This window comes from Pteropus alecto, unplaced genomic scaffold, assembly GCF_000325575.1.
Source record: "Pteropus alecto unplaced genomic scaffold, ASM32557v1 scaffold106, whole genome shotgun sequence".
Classification (NCBI taxonomy): Eukaryota; Metazoa; Chordata; class Mammalia; order Chiroptera; family Pteropodidae; genus Pteropus; species Pteropus alecto.
Window position 1 is genome coordinate 9,172,125 of NW_006442103.1, and position 17,743 is coordinate 9,189,867.

Consider the following 17,743-nt stretch of genomic DNA (forward strand, 5'->3'; position numbering starts at 1 on the left):
CCGGGGCACACGTCAACCCTGGCCAGATTCCACGGGGTACAGTCAGCTGCATTTCAATCTCTTCTAGCAAAAGTCTTTCTGCGGCCTACAAATGGGAAACCATATCGGCCTTGAGCTATGCAAATCAAGTTTCCAGCTGTTGTACTTCAAACTCTGGCTGAATCTTTAAAGAGGCACTTGGCAATATTTTCTGGATCCTCATGAAAACCTTTCATATCTTGTCTCACTCTTCCACTCTATTTCGACAGGCCTATTACTCTTTCTCATTAGTACTGTCAGAGTGAATCGCCTTTCTTTTTCATACCTGTCTATCCTGGCTTAACAATCTCATTTTTCCCTTCATTCCTCTCATTAGATGTGTCAACCTTTGTCCTGGCTTAATTAGCCTTTCCAGTCTCCCACCGCTCTGTTCTTGATAAGACCAATTCGAATTTCTCAAGCCACTGTGGCTTCTCCTTGATTGCTTAGGAACACCTCATCTCTAGAATCTGAGCACGGCAGGTACAGGTCTTTCTGACAATCTTCTTAACGTTTGGGTTTGCCACAATGTCACTGACTCGTTTTCCATCTAAACTCGGGAATGCAGCATGTACTTCTTAAGGTAAGGACGCTCCATTCCTTTTTATTTGCTTATTAAGAAAATCTATCGGGTGAAAATCTTTTATAGGTAAAGCCGCAATTCTATGAACCAGTGGGTGGAACTTACACAATCAACAAACCCAGAGCAAACCTAACTCATGCTTTGGCATGGAGGAACCTCGGTTAGAGAATTAGAGTAATGCTCTGTCCCAACGCAGTGCAGAGCTCAGCCACTTCCAGGGCCCGTCTTAGAGACCTGCCCATCTGCAGAGGGTGCTTTCTTGGTCTGCTCAGAGTGGGTCCTATGAGGTGGGTCCAACGACGGGTGGTCTATTAAGACCTTAGATAAACTATAAAATTACATAAGATTAGTCCCTCCAGAGTCTTCCTTTGTCCTAGAATAAAACTGACTTCCTATACCTTGGCCTCATTTTCACATTAAATTTAAAGGAAGAACCTCACATAATAGCACTGTCGCTTCTGCAGTCTGAAGTCCTGGCCCACAGCTTTGACTCAAACACAATAAAAGCAGCAAATGTTATTCCACCCCAAATGACTGAGAAGAGCCAACCCCTTCCTCAGCCTTGCCTGCAACACCAGTCTGAACTGAGCCCACAAAACCCAAAGCATTAGTGCCTCAGCCCACCCACGAAGACTAGCGAGATCAGAATTCTGCACTTGCTAAATAAGGCCTAAACAGCATCACAAACAACTGTGCCTGGTTAAGACACCTGCCTGTGGTTCGCCACCATAAGCTATAGTCCCCCAACATCAAATTAATAAATGGTCCCCTTTCCTAGTAAATGAGAAACCCGATGAGCAAGATATAATAGATACAGATATCAGAGGAAAATGTGAATTTTTTATTGATAGAGCTAAAATATATTGGAAAATGTGGCTTAGAGGTATAGGCTCTCCTCTCATTCCTCCCACTAGAAAATAAATAAATAAATATTAAAAAGTACTGTAGGCCTCCTCTATGAAGACAGAACCTGCTCTGCTGAGCCTGCTTTATCAGTGAGAGAAGACCGTGCAGGAAACAGCCTCCCTCTGTACGAGTAAGCAGGTTTCAGAGGGAAGGCCCCTGAGAAGCTGAGTCACACACACCAGCGTTACTCTTTCTCAGGGAAGCATGAAGTACGGAGAGAGAGTTCATCCTCTAAAACATGCCTCTCTTATAACTTGAGTTCTTTGACATGTCTCAGTGCCCAATCAGAGCTTTGAAAAATAGTATTTCAATAAATGTTTGTTGGATGAGTGAAAGAATGAAGTCTACTTCTGAAAGAACAAAATGCAATTTTGAACTTGAGCAAGTTAACTATGTGATATAAGATAGCTTGCCCTTGTGGAAAATGCAAACCAAACGGTCAGACGTCTCAAGTGCAAGGAAATGTACCAAGCAAGACCTTACATCTTAGGGATGCTCATCTTCGTCATGCAGCCCTTCTGCTGTTTGGCTAAGACATTCTCTACCCAGACTCCTGGATGGTTCAGGTAATGTTATCCTAGGTCTTTGAGGAAGGGTGTCGGCGAAGGGCTGCTTGATGCTAATCTATGCTCACTACAAGTATTTGTCTTCTTTTTACACTTGCCCTCATTAACATAAAAGATTATATAAGAAGCAGGCAAGATCTTAATTACAAGATACATCTGAGCTTTTAAAAAAGGTCCTTGGAAAACATCTAGATATTTAATTTCACAGAACAATTTAAATCACAAAAGCTTTTAACAAATTATACCTAAATTTCTTCTCTTCTGTGTTTGTTGCAATAATAACGGTTATTATGTAGTTAGTGACTTACATATTCCTAAAGATTTATTGCGCACTAAATGCTGAGCATTGTGCCGGTCCCCAGGAATTTAGCAGTGAACAATACCCAAGTGGGCCCTGCCATCATGAGGCTTAGGTCTAGCAGGAAAATCAGTCCTGAAACATGTATTTCTCAGGATGATGAGCTGCATAAAAGGGGAATTTTAAAACTAAGAAATAAGACAAAATGACAAATTCCAAGTCTGGAGGAAAAAAAATAGCGTGACATATTTGGGGAATGGAAAAACACCCACATGACTGCAGCAGAATGATCAAGAGAGTTGAGGCTGAAGAGGATGGCAGGGACAGGTCACAAAAGGGCCTCACTCAGGATTTCGGACTCCACCCTCAGCCTGGGGAAGCATTCTAAGAGTTATAATAGGGTTTGCGTGATCAAATATGTGTGTGTGTTAAGGTTATTGAAGGTACAGCTGGGAGAATGCATTAGCACAGGCAGAATATACGTAGGGAGACCAGGTAGAAGGCAGTGGTCCAGGTGAAAGGTGATGGGGCAGGGGAGGAGCACAGAGAGATTCGAGACAGGCAGTGGAGGCTGAGCACTAAACACCTGCCAACTGGGGATTCGACAGATATTGTGAGATAATTATCCGTGTTCCATCTTGTAGATGAGAAAACAGATTTAGTGACGTTAAGTACTTTGCTCAAAGTCACCCAGCAAATAGTGGCTGAGCTATGAATTAAATCTAAATGATACCAAAATCCTTGCTTTCAACCAAGACTTTAGAAACTTGTCCTTTCTTGTCCATTAGAAATATTTCTCTGCAAACTACCTAGTAGTATGTTAACAAGAGCTATCGAGTGTCTTTAAAAAAAAAATCTGACCTAGAAATTTCACTTTGGAAAATAAAATATCACTTTTGGAAAATAAAAAGAAATAATTCAAAGGGTAGAGGGAGGGTCTGTACAAGAACATTTATCATCAAGCTGTCTACATAAGAGAAGAACTGGAAGTAACCCAAGAGACTGACTACATAAACAGGACATCATGTTCACTGCTATATACTACTCCACTATCACCTCCTACATGATACTGAAAAAATCAGTCTTTTCTAAAATCTTCAGCTGTAACAACTGTTCTCTTACGAGACCTCACAACCATCTAGGGAGACTGGCATGAAAACTACTAACCGTAACTGTACTCAGCGGAAGGGTTGTTATTGCTGCTCCCTGACCGAGTTGACAACATGCGAGACTCTGAAGCAGGAACCTGTCACACGTTATCTTATCGAATCCTCACGACCTACAGCAAAGGTAGTGTTGTTCTCAGGAGGCGGCTGAGGGAACAGAGGGGCAGGGTGAAAGAGTCTGCCTAGATCATACAGCCAATAGTAGCACATCCAAAATCTAAAGCCCATGTTCTTGTCACTATACGATGTCGCCCTGGTTATCAGTGAGAGAATGAAGGTCCAGAGAAACTGAGCAGGTAGAGGCTCAGAGATCACAACGCTAATTAGCAATAGAACCAGAATTTGAATGCAGGTCTCCCAATTCCAGGCCAACTGTTGTTTTTCTCTATTGCTATCGCACAGCTGTCACATATGAAATCACCAAAAGACAGATGAAACCATGTAAATTAAATCATTTTTAAAGTCACAATATGCTAAGATTTAGATTCAATTAGTCTAAATAAAACATCTGCAGAAAGACAGAATACAATAGAAAAGTTTGCCACAGACCAACATTGTTACCAAGTGCCTCCTAGGACCCCAGTGCCATGCGAGATATTTCGCCCATCTGACTCCATCTGCTTTTCACACTGCAGGAAGAATCACCTCTATTTCACAAGCAAGAAACCTAAGACACTGAGCGATGAAGGGATTGACCCACAGTCACACAGCTACTGGGGTATAATGCTTTAATCCATATTCTTTCAATATACCGTGCTGCTTCCCACTGCAAGACAACCGGCAAAATATTATATTTTTTGCATCCTATGATTAAGATGAAGGACACAATAAAATCTAGCATTCTTGTCCAACCAATATTAAGGCTAATGTTAGGGATTCATTAAACCTTCCGTATCGAGCTAGGAACATAAAGCTGAAGAACAATTTTACAGAACTCACAATCTAGGAGAAATAACGTATGTTTTGGTGTTACCATAAATAAATATCTGTATTCTCGGGAATTAAGGACACACTGTGTTATCTGGTTTAAAATAACAAAAGCTCAGCTCTGCTAGGAACTGAGCAATTCTGGATGGCTCAGAATTTACTTCTCTAAGCATCAGATCTTTGATTTCACAAGTTTTTTAATCATTTTTTAATTCTGTCAATTTTCCCAGAATATGCTGAGCTCTAACATCTGAGACTTTGTAACTCCATTTCCACTGATTCCCCTACACTACTGTATTGGATGGATAGATGGATGGATGGATGGATGGATGGACGGACGGATAGACAGACAGGTGGGAGGTAGGGAGGGAGAGAATAAGGTCTTTATAAGTACTTCACATGAGAAATTCTGAACTCAAGCACTTTCCAATCTTTCTTAAATAATTTTTTTAAAGGCATAACATGATTTAAACTTTTCTTGAGGACCTGGGTCATTGGTATTCTGTTACGAGAAAAGTAATATACTATGATTCAGGAAACTAAGTAGCCGTGGGCAAATTATTTTATATATTCAGGGACCTTAGACTGCTCATTTTTAAAACCAAGGAGCTGAGCTAGAATGATCTCAGGACTTTTTCAGCTCCATAATTGTGTAATTCTTTGAACAATAAAATTAGTTACAATAATGGTCCATTCAAAGAGGACGATCCTTTCTCAGAGTCTTGTGCAGAATTAGTTGGCTGCCTTCTCCACGGTCCACAATTAATACAGTTTTTGAGTTCTTGAGTCCATGATTTACAGTTTTTTACTACTGCCAACTCAACTCTCAGTTCTCCCTCCTTCTTATTTTAACTTGCGACCTGTAATCTTCTTAAAGTTAAAAAAAAAAAAAAGAGGTTTAATGAAAATGGAACCTACATTTGAGTACCTTCCAAGTGCTGAATACTGAACATACATTCCTTCAATTAATTTATTCCTTATTACACTGCAAATAGGTATTATTATCTCTAATAAATGTAGGAACCCATGATCAAAATTGTTAAGTTGCTCAAGATTATACGTGTCACAGCTAGGATTCGAAATCAGGTCGATGTATCCAAGAGCCATGTGCTTTCTACGACACAATGCTATTTATTAGAATAATGTGTTAATTAAAAGTCCTCAGGCTTGAGGCCAGAATCTAGGAACTCTTGAATGGTTACCATAAATTAAGTTTAGCTTATTGTATTTACATGGAGTTTAAAAAATCTATTTTATCTCGTCCTGTAGAGAAGTGAGGGCTCTATTATTTTTTACTATTTTTAATACATTTTTTTTTACCTAGCTTATTTTATACGAAACCCAGGAGGGATTTTTAGGTAGTTACCAAATGAACAAAGATAGTAACTAGATGGCTAAGACATTAATTTACATGCATCGTTGAAACTGATGAACCATTTATTAAACATTGAAGAAAAAAATTAGATCCTTTACAAAATGTCTCATTTTTCTCTTAACTAAGGCCATTAAATAGAGCTATGTATGCAAAAAGATTGAGAATTCAATAAGGATCAATCTCAAGAGTCCAGCCTCATGTTTTAGAATCTATAGAAATGAAACTGATATTAACAGCAGTGCTGTCACAGTCTCCCCTGAAACAGTGTCTTTAGAAGCACCCAAATCTTTTATGGGAGTGCTCATTCTGAGCTCCAGAGATCTCGATTCCTGCTTCCCCCTCACTGAGGATGAACTGCTATATTCTCCTGAATTCCCCAGTACACTTTATGAGCAAACACGAGATTCTATTTCCAAGTACTCTGTCATTGTAAATAATCTGAAGTCAAGCATTTCTGTGGCCGACTGTGACCTAAGTTTACTGACTTTCTTAGCCAACGAATGCTTTCTTATATTTGAAGGTCAAATGCTAGCAAATTTAATAATCTACTGAATCTACATTTTGGAGTATCAGGTAAGTGATGGAATTATTCTAGATTCACTTTCCCTGTCAAGCATTACAGATATGATTAGTGAAAGGTGTATTAATTGAATGATAACATTATTAAAAAAAAAAAAAAAGGCTTGCAAAATTGAGCAGATACTCTGAGCTGGTTGCAAGAGGGGACAGGCGGCCTGGGTACCGCTGGGAACGGAACAAGGCAACTTGAAAGTTTCTGGTTTATTGGTGGATGCTCACTCGACCACACCACTGACCTCTGAAGACCACAAACTAGAAAAAGTCCTGTTAGTAGTGCACAGCGTCCAACTTCTCAGAATCAAAGTTTTCATAACACCTGGTCCTCTCTGGGATTCTAATTTAATATTCTCTTCGAGACCCAAAACTCTCTCTTAGGAGTCAGAAGGCAAGAAACATGTACAAATGTAACTAGTAAAATTTGGAATAGTTGCTACTTCTAGTAATAGTAATAACAGTTACCATCACCGGGAATGCATGGGATAGACAGCATCTTCGCTGCCAGATACAAATATTCTGGTATACAGCCATATCTCGGTACGCAGGTTATTAAGGCTATTTCATCACTGCTCAGAATAATGGTCTGGCTGGGGACATTGCTGAGGTCTGACGGCCTTTGCACATTCATCTCCTCGCACGGTCTCCCCACCCAGTTTTCTTTCTCAAACCTTCTTCCTCTCTAGTAACCACTCATGTCTCTGTCCTCTTCCTGGTCTCATCTGTCTCACTCAGCTGCCTGCATTTTTGCACCAGCCTTGTAGCATCCAACGCTTTACTTTTTTCTGCATTTTGCCAAAGCCCAACTCCAAGGTCAAGTCTGGCTCCCAGCCTCCCAAAAGCAGAAACTTCATATTTCTTTTTATGTCTTCAGCACCCTGCACACAGGAGGAATTAGACAAATGTCTACGGAAAGAAGAGAACTATCTTGAGCCACGCACATCACACACACACAGTCCATATTGTGATGTTAGTGTCCTATCCTACATGTAGAAAATTAACAGTGCATCCAAAAAAGCATTTCCCACCTGCCAAACACTTGCCACGCCCACTCACTCTGACTCAAATCTCCCTTACCAGCCTCCTGCTTTACAAGGACAGGTCAGAGGTAAAATCCATGTGTGTAGACTAAAAGCAACACGGGGTCAGCAACTGAGTTTTATTGACTTTTGAATCCTCAGCATCTACTATAAAACGTAATATTTAGTAGACAAACTGATGATTCAATTAATCACTCACATCGTATACACAAAGTCACACAGAAACAGAACCAAACAGAAAGCAGAAGAGCTATGAAATTATCAAAAAGCAAATGGTCCACAAACTAGATAATCAGATTCTAAAATCAGTGAAAACTGGTTTCATTATTTTAGATGTTTCTATTTTAAAGACAGTAAATTTCAGTGCAAAATAATACGATATCATTTTACATTTACCAATCAGGTCTTGCTTTCTCTAAGCCTTTTTTCCTAGTCATTTGCTCATGCAATTCACATCTATCCACTGAGCTTGGTAGCGGGAACTGGGAACTTCACTAAATTTGGAATTAGGACAATTGGACTCAAGTCCTGTCTTCACCACTTCCTGTCTGTGTGACCTTGAGAAAAGTCCTTTAGCCAGTGCACATCTCAATTTCCTTCTCTGTAGAGCGATGATAAGATCTTGTTCTTCCTGCCCCTCAGACTTATGAGGATCAAGGAGGTGGGGGAGAAGAAAGGAAATAAAATCTAGCGGAATACCTACTATGCCCCCGTGCGTTTTACATATATTATTTAATTCTCATCACAATCCTGCAAAGTAGGTTTTACTATTTCTTGCCTATTCTATGAGGAAACAGACTCAGCAAGAAAAATAACTTCACCAAGGTCACAGAGTTGTGAAGTGCCAGAGCTGGGACTCGAACATTTGTGCCTTGTCCCAGAGCTCTCTGCATGAAACCACAATAACTCCTGAGTGAGACATAAATTTGTGAAAAATTTTAGCTGCTCTTTAGCACATTAATACATAGGTAAGTATTTGCTGTTATTGCCGTAAGTGTGGAAAGCAGAGACAAAGAGAAGCAGGTATTTGCTAAGGTCACATAAGAGAGACAGAGCTGGGACTATAACCTGGGTCCCCTGACACCTCAAACTGACATTCACGGGCATAGAGGCACAATGCATGTTTATTCAGACCAGCTGTTACAGAACTATTTTAAGACAAGCACTTTGAAAATCATGGAAGGTGGGTATCAAGTGTTTCATTAAATATTCCATATTAATTGACCCTTTAGAGAACTCCCATGTGTAGCATATGCTGCTGGCTTCCTGTTAAGCAAGCAACTCAAAATCTGACTACAGTTCTTGCAACACATATTTTGAAAGCACATTCAGACGGCAGCACAAAATACAATTTTAAAACACTCTTCCATGAAAATCAAAAACAGCTACTGCTTTGCTGTTCATGGTTCAGTCTACTAAATGCTTAAGACTAGGGAAAAGCAGAATGTGAACTTGTGACTGGCCTTAAGACCATGTACGGTCTCTGTTAACAGGAAAAAAAGAATCTAATAATACAGCAGCAGGTCCTTAAATAACATTTCATTATAACGTTGATGAAATGTCACAGGAACTTAACTCTTGTTTATACCAATTAGCCTATGGTAAATTAATTTCATTATACGTAGTTTCGCTTAAAGTTGCAGAGCCTGTCAATGATGTTAAGTGAGGACTTACTGTATTCTAAACAACAGCTAATAGGTGTCTGTGAATTTACATGAATGATTATAATACAGAAAAAAAAAAAGACTACAATTTGAAGCATGTCGTTTAAAACAACGGTGTTACTGCTGCTCAGGGACATGTCAACACTCCTGACCCAGCTGGAGCAGAGCATTAACCCACGTGCTCGAGGCCAGCTGTCACAAGGCAAAGTCTTAAAAGGCAAAAAAGGACCAGCTACACTCATTTTGTCCTTCCCTCTCATTAATTTTCCTCAGTTCTCCTATCTGATTTTATTTTTTTCCTCCCCCATCATACACCAGTCAAAGGTCTACCTCACGTTTTACACTAAATTGTATGCTGTGTATAAAATCATCCAGTTGACACATTCAATACCCTGAACCAAAATTATTACTCAATATCCAACTAGTACAGAGGTGCTTTAATTAACAGGCACAAAAACAATCAGAACATTCCTCCAAGGGAACACCTCATGAGAGCAATGCAGTTTAAAAAAAAAAAAAAAGAAAGAAAAATTCCATGCACTATAGACTAGTGGTTACCAGAGGGTAGGGTGGCGGGGAGAAGGGGGTAGGCAGATGGTTGAAGGGGGTCAAATATAGAGGGACAGGGGAAGGGTGAAAGGTAAAGGGGAGCAAATACATGGTAGCTGAAGGAAGCTGGACTTTGGGTGATAAACACATTATAAAATATACAGATGTCAAATTATAATGTACACCTGAAAATTATATAATTGTATTAAGCAATGTTACCCCCAATAAACTTAATTAAAAAATTAATTAAAAAGAAAAAGAAAAAAAGAAAAATTCATTACAGTTCACACTCAGATGTGCCAAGAGCCTTGCTGATGGGAACTCAGTTCACTCTAAATGTTCTGATTCTAACCTTTGCTCTACCACAAACCACTTGTCAGCACAAGTGACTAAGCTCCTCTTAGCCTGGGAGAGTAGCTACCACATGGAGATCAATAACAGTGCCTGTCTCATGGTGTTGTGACAACCAGATGAGGTGACTGCATGGAAGGTGTTAACACACTGTCTCGTGTTTCTGCAGAAGCGATAGTAATAATTATACTGAAAGTCGTTAACATGTATTGAGCTTGTGTTATGTGCCAGTCGCAAGGCTAATTCATTCATTTAGTCCTCACAACCACTCTTGGAAGCACGTTCTCTTACTGTGCCTATTTTTAAGATAAGGAAGCTAATGAATAGACAGATACAGTCACTTTTGCTATTATTAGTAATACCACTTAACAAACAGATATTTTTGGTTTTTAATGACATAGTCCTTAACACATCTTATTACAATTTATATAGATATGTTTGAAAAGGTAGTAAACAAAGAGTCTTCATTTTCGACTCACAGTCAATGAATTTAATTTATGCCTATTTATGTATGTGTATTACGGATGAGTCCCTGTGTCCCTTTCTGGAAATGTATATAAATGTGTAAGCCTATGGCAGCCTCAAGCAGGTTACAGCCTGGAAGAGAGGCAGATAAGAAAAATACTGCAAAACAGCACGAGGAATGCTGCACTCCATCTGTGTACACTACCCTGTGCCGTGTGACCAAGCAGCACGTGAGCAGCCACTCCTCGGGTCGGAAGCGGCAAGTCCTCACTGCAAGGATGACCCTTGAACCAAAATGTCAATCGGAAAAACGAGAAGGGCATTTCAAGCAGAGAAACAGGCACATGCAACGGCACAGAGACATTTAACAGCATAGTTTGAGAAGCCACAAAAAGGGGCAGAGAGGGGAGGAGAGCTTTGAGAGGTGAAACAGGACCAGACCATGGGCTCTTGCAGGCTTACTAAGGAGCCTGGATCTTATCCTGTGGCCCACACAGAACCATTGAACAGTTCTAGGGAGGTTGCCCAACACCTGCCCCAGTAGTTCTGGTAAACCCTAGGAGTCCTCAGTCACTATCACACCCAACGTTCAGCAAGTCTTTGTGGCTCTGCCTTGAAAATATATCCTGCATCGAATGAGGGGACTAATAGCTTATGTGCGTGCACGCAGAACGATTCAGAGAACTGATGATGCCAGAAAGGACAGGGAGGGGTACAGTGAAGGAGGAACTGGCCTTTGCAAGGAGCACTGATGATTCACCACAGAACAGGAGAGAAGGCATCATCTACGGGCACAGATGCAGGACGGTGGGAGCCTGAGGAAGCGCTCCTCCAACTGGATCAGTGGAATAGGAAAGCAAGGCCAGCAGTTGAGAGGGAGAACGAAGAGGAAGGTGAAGGAGGTTCAAGAAGAAACTGTACCAAACATCCCTCTCGGAGAGTCAGAAAGTGAATGGTCTAGGGCAGTTCTCAAACTTTTTGGTCTCAGGACCCTGTTATACTCTTAAAAAATAATTACTGGGAACTCTCAGCAGCTTTTGTTTATGGGGGTTATACCTATCGGCATTTAACATATTAGACTTCTGAGAAACCTTTAATATATATACAGGCACATAATCCATTGTCGGTCACAGCAATGACATCAGCAGCAACATGTAGCCTTTGGAAAACTCCATTATACACTTGTGAGAAAATGCAAATAATGGGTTAATATTATAAAAAGGGGTTTTGACCTTATGGAGCTCCTAAAAGCAGGCAGTGCCCGGAGTCCCCAGACTGTATTTTTGAGCATGTCTGGTCTAGAGAAATGTCCTAATCGAATGGCTGGTAGCCTAAGGTGCCCACTTGAGGTTATGGGTCATGAATCTAAAGTGAGAAGAGTCAGTGGGGCATGGCATTTCCTCCATCAGGTGCAGCAGCCAAGTCGCAGGCAGGGAGTGAGTAGAGTTGGATTTTGCCGGCTTTGTAGTTAACCCAAATGCGTCTGACGTATCAAGAGAAGCCAGAAGTAATTATAATGGCTATGGCATTTAAGCTGAGTAGGAAGGAAATGAAGACATAAAAGCAGTGAATAGGTGGTAGGACCAAGAGTTCCAAAGACTATCAGACTTCAGTATTAGTAGAATGAGCCAGAAAGAAAGCAGTAGTAAGAGAGTAGGATGCTTGAAACTGAGACTATGGAAGGTCAGTGTTAACGACCTCGAACTCCACATCCGCAACTGAACGAGCTCCCTTTCCCTCTGGAATCTGCATCTCTTCTATATCCCCGCAATCACCCAAGCCGGAAGCTCATCCTAGATCTGTCCACTCTCACATGTGAGAGGTCTCAAAGTCTCATCCGCTCCAACTCTTCATTGTCTTTAATCTCCTTCGTTGCTCTCTACGGCTCCACTCCCACCCTTTCCTGGCCTTGCATTCACTGGCCCCACCCTCCCTCAACTGACCTTCAGCAGCAGTCATGCTGGAGCTCAATGCTGCCCCATCCAGCCCATCCCTCACTCTGCCTTGAACTCTCTACAATGAAGGCAGATCACGTGGTCCTCATCCCTCCCTCCATCCATGAAGTAACTAACAGAGGTAGAAGCATAAAACAGGCAGAGATGGACTGTGAAAGAGAATTGGGGTTCATTAAGGTATGAAAAGTAGATCCTACCACAGTGTCATAAGATGAATAAGCAGGCAAAGGAAACTGAGAATAGTAAAAAGTAAGAGAAGGAGGACTCTGTAGTGTGGTCAGAGCTAAGGGAAAGTTACAGAAGGAAAGGAAAAGGTAATGCCAACTGCCACAGAGAGTTTAAGAAAAATAACTTTTAAAAAGGTCTGATGTATTTGAAAATTAGAAAATCAGTGATCTATACTGGACCGACCTCATCTGCATTACCGACATGATAATAATTGTCACGATTTTTAAAAAAAGAAAAAAAAAACAAAAACACTTTCTTCTTTTACTCATCCTGGCAGCCATGGGATCGTACTCAGCATTTCCATCCTTCGTCCCAGGCTCTCATTTCTGGAGAACACCGGGTAAGCCATCAAGTGTGCAGACAGAACAAGTGCTTAAGATGCCTTAATAGGCCTTAACCCCTTTGCATGAAAAGCTCTTGATTGGTATCAAGTTTAAAATTATGCCGGCAGGTTATCCAAAAGAATAACCTAAGAAATGGCAAAGAGGTTACTGACTTCTGAGAAAGACTAAATAATGACATTATTCTGAACCGACTGAAAATGTAACCAGGCACCCCGCTCTGTGGACAATGACAGCCTTTTTTCTTCCCTTCAGTATAACCCAACAACTGTCACACAGCACCACCTTGTTTGGGGGCAGGGAGTGCAGACTATTTGGAACATACATCTTAATGTTAAAACTCACATAATCATAGTTTTAAAAGCTATGGACAGTTATGCATAGCAGAAATAAAATTTTCTAACTTTTTTTTTAAGTAGTAACAGAATCAAAACCCAACTCTAGCTTGGAAGAAAATCTTGGGGACAATGGTGGTGTTCTTTGGGAAATGCTACGTCACCAATACTTGGAGCTCAGAGTAAAATATTATGTGAAAAAAACACATGGAAATCAATGACTACTCAGAAGAGCAGTAATCTGAGTGAAAAGAAACTTTAGAAAGACATTTAAGTTTATTTTGCTTATACTTTCTCATATACATACATATTTATTTTTTCCACACATACGCATATATACAAGAGTGCCATATGATAAAGTTTCAATCTAAAAGAGCTCTTTTAATAGGTATAAAATAAAAATTCTACGTGATAAGAATCCTCTCTTGATCCCTTTTCCGCTACAAGCCACTACCCCATTCTTCTGCTTTATTTACAGCAAAATTACTCCCAAAGAGATGTCGACGCTTCCTATCTCAACCCTATCCTCCTATCCCCGCTTCTTCTACAACCAGGCATTTGCCCATCACACACCAAATCTGTTCCTGTCAAGGTCACCAAAGAACTTTATCTTGCTTAATACAATACTCTATCCTCAATTCTTGTTTTACTTGATCGGCAGCATTTGACATGTCTCATCACTCCTCCTAGAAACACGGTATTCACTTGGTTTCCTGGCACCACACTCTGCTGGTTTCCCTCCTATTTCAGGGTCTTTCCCTCTCAACTCCTTTACTGGTTCTCACCTCTCTACCTTTGATACATGGGCAGGCCCCAGGGCTCACGCTTCTGACTTTTCTTCTTCTTTCTACAGTACTGCCTAGGTGATATCGTCCAGTCTCGTGATTTTAAACACCAGCTATACCCAAATGACTCCAAATTCACATCTACATCTCCAACTGCCTGCTCAGCATCTCCACTTAGATGTCTACTTGGCATTTCAAAGAACCAAAAAGGTCTACTCCAGATCTTCCTCCCCTTCTCCATATACTTCCAAAGCTCGTCTTCCCATAGTCTTCTCCAGCTCAGGAAATGGCAACTCCATCACCCCAATTCCTAAAGTCAACAGTTCTGGAGTCGCTCTGGGCTCCTCTCTTCTTTGCATATCCCCAATCTGAATCCACTGATAACTGCTGGCTCTACCTTCAAAATATACCCAGAGCTGGACTATTTCTCACCATCTGCCCTACTACTGCTCTGGTCAGAGCCACCGTCCCCTCTTGCCTGAAAGACTGCATTAGCCTGACAGCTTCCATCCTTGCTACTCCATCGTCTAGTCACAACATGGCGGCTGGATGGACGCTGCTGAACATGTCAGGTCATGTGACTTCTCATTTCACTTGGTGAAAGTCAAAGTCCTCGTAATGGCCCACACGTCCTAAAACTCTGGCGCTCGTTTTCTCTGACCTCATCCTACCCCTCTTTCCCACACTCACTCTCCTCCAGCCACGCCAGCCTGCTCGCTGTTCCTCCGGAATAGCCGCCATTTAGTTACCTCAGGACCTCTGCACCTGGTGTTCCCTCTGCCTAGAATAGGCTTCTTTCAAACATGCACGTTCTTGTATTTCTTCACTCTCTTCAGGTGCCTGCTCAATTGTCACCTCCTCAGAGAAGTCCTTCTTGACTATTGTCTATAAAATCGAATTACATTTTACTCTAGTTCCTTACTCGGGTTCAAATCTCTTCATAGCACATATTATATAGCCATTTATTTATTGGTTGCCCACGTCCCTCACTAAAATATAAGTCCTTCCATGGCAGGGACTTTGTCGAATTTGTTTACTGCTCAAAGTAGGGACAAATACTTGTTGAAGGAATCCTTAAAGCCTGAAAAATTAATTTTAAGACAATTCGAAGTTTATCTCTATAGTAGGCAGTATACATATAGAGTAGTCAGTAAATTCAAATATATTACTCCCATCCTAAGACATAGAATAAAGCAAAATTTAAAACTACACAATCATAACATTAAGATATCTCATTGATGACAAATCTGTGGTGGGTTATAGGCATTCATGGAAACCTTAACCACTAAAAATGACATCAAGCTCATAACACATGCCCTTCCACAATGCGTCACCTGGTACCACTATCACAGGTAGGCTCCTCCGGAATCATTTATAGCTAGAACACTGTTTTAGATCAAAAATAAACCTGTCTAATATATACAGACTAAATTTCTTGGATTTTCATGAATCTTCTAGATTTTATTTGACTTTATTCTTTAGAATAAAAGAAATATGTTAAATGCAAAATATGTTAAGTCAACTAAATGTTGATTACTGTTTCTTCTGTAATTCATTATAAACAAAATCTAATTCAGGGTATTTCTGAACGTAAGATCATCTAACACAGCACAACTTTCAAAATCTGATGTTCGCATCCAGGAAGAACAATAAGAAACTGGGATCCCACTTATAATTCTGTCTTGAAGGATAATCGATTAACTTACTAAGACTCTAAGATTCAAACATATAATTAAGTAACTATTTGCAGTGTTATTTTTTTTTTTTTAATACAAACAAGGCAGACTAACAGAAAGAGAACTGAAGAAATCTCACTCCACGGAGATACATATTTTAAAAGGCCACCCACTTTATAGCCTCTTTCGGGAGAATTAAAAACAAGCAATAAGCAACATCAATAAACTTCCACCATCAATAAAATTTCCAACATCTGTTCATAACAATCTCAAATACCACAAGACTTTGAAATGAGAGTTTATAGTTACTTCCTGGCTTAGATCATGTGCTATAAGGAAACAATCTACTTCAAATTAATATCTTCAATAGAACCTAACTCCGGTGGACAGAATGACTCTTAGACATAGCAAAATCCACAAGTACTAGTAATGATATCTCTAAATTCAGAAGAGTAAAGTCTGCTGGGATCTATGTCAGCGTTACTAGGTTATTCACTACACTGAGTGAAGAGAGCTCACTACACTGAGTGAAGGAGCCTTATAACCAGAAGCAGCTAAATCTTTTACCAAGAAAGATATAAGTAGTTAGAGGCAGAAATGTTTAGAGATGTCAGCCCAAAGGAATTTATAGGCCTTGCAATTGTTTCAAAATTTTTGTTGTAACCCATTACTCTTAATATGACAATAGAAAAAATTCTTTAAGTAATTCTGCTAATAGTGAACATCTATTACGTGCATAGTACGTGCTGAGCACTGTAGGCACATTAAATATGTCAACTTGTTTAATGAAACCATTTAATAAGTCCCATTTAATAAGTCTCATTTAAGGATTTAATGGCAACTTGTATAATACAAATTCATTGTCCAGCACTGAGTTGTTCAGCAAAAACAGACATCTCCATATTCAGATGTCAGCCTCCCAGGATTCACTTTTGGGAGAAGCCCTCAGTCCTAGGACATCACAGGGAAAACTGCACTGAATTTGGAACCAGAAAGCTAGGGCTTGGACAGATTCAAGAACCCAAAAGCACAACAGCCTAAGGAAGGTCATTCAGCTGTTCACTTCATTACAACCTGGTGGCTTATCAGATAGCACAGTAATAATTCCTTGAGGGCAAGGATCCTGCTGTGTTCACTGTGGTACCCTCAACAGGGACTAGAGTTCTTAGGGCATTGTAAATGCTCAATTTTCATTAATGATGCTTATAATGATGATCCTTAGTCATCAAAAATATTAAATTACATCTAATACATTCTACAAAAAGAAAGTACAAAAACATTTGCAAAGATTTGTAACATTCAAATAAAATTTAGAAGACTAAAAAACAGAAATCCTCAGCTGTCCAAAAAACTTGGTTATTGAGAACAACTTACTGAACAACCCCTGAGGGCTCCAGGAAACTGAAGTTTGGGAAATATACACATTACTGTACTTCCTGCTGGTGGGCCTGGCATCTCGACCTACTCTGCCTCCTGAGGCTACAGCCAGGTGGGAAATGAGGATCTGGGGGCTGGGTAACCAACTGCAGCTCCCTACAGAACTGTTCAGAAAAGCCCCTCCCAGCTTAATGGAAAGATCTGCTAATCCCCTCGACAGGATATCCAGAATTGGGACAACTCAGAAGGGGTCCACGGAGAGCAATCACCACTCAGAGTTATGGAAGAGAATGAAACAATTTATCTCATTTCTAAAAACATACGGCTCTCACCACTTACAAGCCTGTCCCTTCTTGGGGGCTGCTAACCAGCAGGTTGCAAGTAGACAGGCAAGTGCAGAGGAACCCTGATAAAACACGAACACCAACAGAGATGAATGTACTCTAAATACATAATTAGCAAATTATACAAGATCAGTTCGTTGTAAAAAGCACCGCTCTGGTTGTTAAGTAGGTGAGGCTCAATGTCATTCAGGATTAGTGCTCGAGTGTGTCATGGAGGGGAC

The 17,743-nt window shown here is 40.4% G+C and overlaps 1 protein-coding gene across 1 annotated transcript in view; it reads right to left on the reverse strand.

Annotated features, from left to right (window-relative positions):
* The window catches only part of VAV3 (vav guanine nucleotide exchange factor 3), a 312,054-nt gene that overhangs the window by 293,130 nt on the left and 1,181 nt on the right, over positions 1–17,743 (reverse strand). The window lies entirely within an intron of this gene.